This window comes from Haliaeetus leucocephalus, unplaced genomic scaffold (genome assembly GCF_000737465.1).
Source record: "Haliaeetus leucocephalus isolate CR32 unplaced genomic scaffold, Haliaeetus_leucocephalus-4.0 Scaffold495, whole genome shotgun sequence".
NCBI classification, from domain to species: Eukaryota; Metazoa; Chordata; class Aves; order Accipitriformes; family Accipitridae; genus Haliaeetus; species Haliaeetus leucocephalus.
In genome coordinates, this window is record NW_010972931.1 from 1,292,896 (window position 1) to 1,293,841 (window position 946).

The window sequence follows — 946 nt, forward strand, 5'->3', positions numbered from 1 at the left end:
CCGGCGCGTTAACCGGGGCAGCTGCCGGGTACGAACGGCCACGGCGACAACTTCAGGGGACACAAGGCAGGCTGGCCCCAGCCCCGGGAAGGGTGACCGGCAGCGGGGTCCTTCCTCACGGGCCACCCTGGCGGGGAGAACTCGAGCAGCACGGGACCGTACCCGGCGCCCTTCCTCCTCCTCCTCCTCCTCACCGGAGGCGCTCGGAGCCCTCTCCGCCGGGCGCCCAGGCGGAGCGGGGGCAGCCCCCCCCCGCCGCGCTACCTCCTTCCCCGCCTGCCGCAGCCCGCTGCGCGGGGGAAGGGGGGCCGCGGCAAGCCCGCCCGCTCGCCCTCTCCGGGGCCGCTGGGAAACGTAGTCGGATCCCGTCCGTGACGGACGGCGCCATCTTCTCTCCGCGCTGCGGCGAGTGCGCATGCGCGGCCCCGCCTCCCTCCCCCCGCACGCTACCCCGCCCCTTTGCCGCGGCCGGTATCCCGGGCAGCGTTGTCACGGCGGCCGTCCGCTCGCCCGCCCGCCCTCCCTCCCGCCTGGCGAGGATTGGCCGAGGGAGCTGCGGGGCGGGACAGGAGGGAAGAGGCGATTGGCTGGGACGGGTGTCACCCGCCGCGGGGATGATTGATGCGGCTGCCTGGTGAGGAGAGAGAGAGGGAGGGAGGCAGCGCTTCTCCTCAGCCCAGCGTCCGGCGCCGCGCCGGGTACAGCCCTGCCCCCGGAGCGGGGTGGCGGCGGTGGCGTCGCATGGTTCCCGCTGCCCCGTCCCGTCCCTCCTAGGAGAAGCCCTGGGGAGCTGCTCCCTCCCGGGCCTGAGCGCGGGCTCCGCCACCAGCTCTCAGGGAGGCGAGAGACTCCTCCAAAAGTCCGTGCCCTACCGCAAAAAGCATCCAACTTCCCCCGCTCCGCAAGCTCCGGCCCCGCGCTCTCCCCTCAGCCTCCCCGCCGGCCG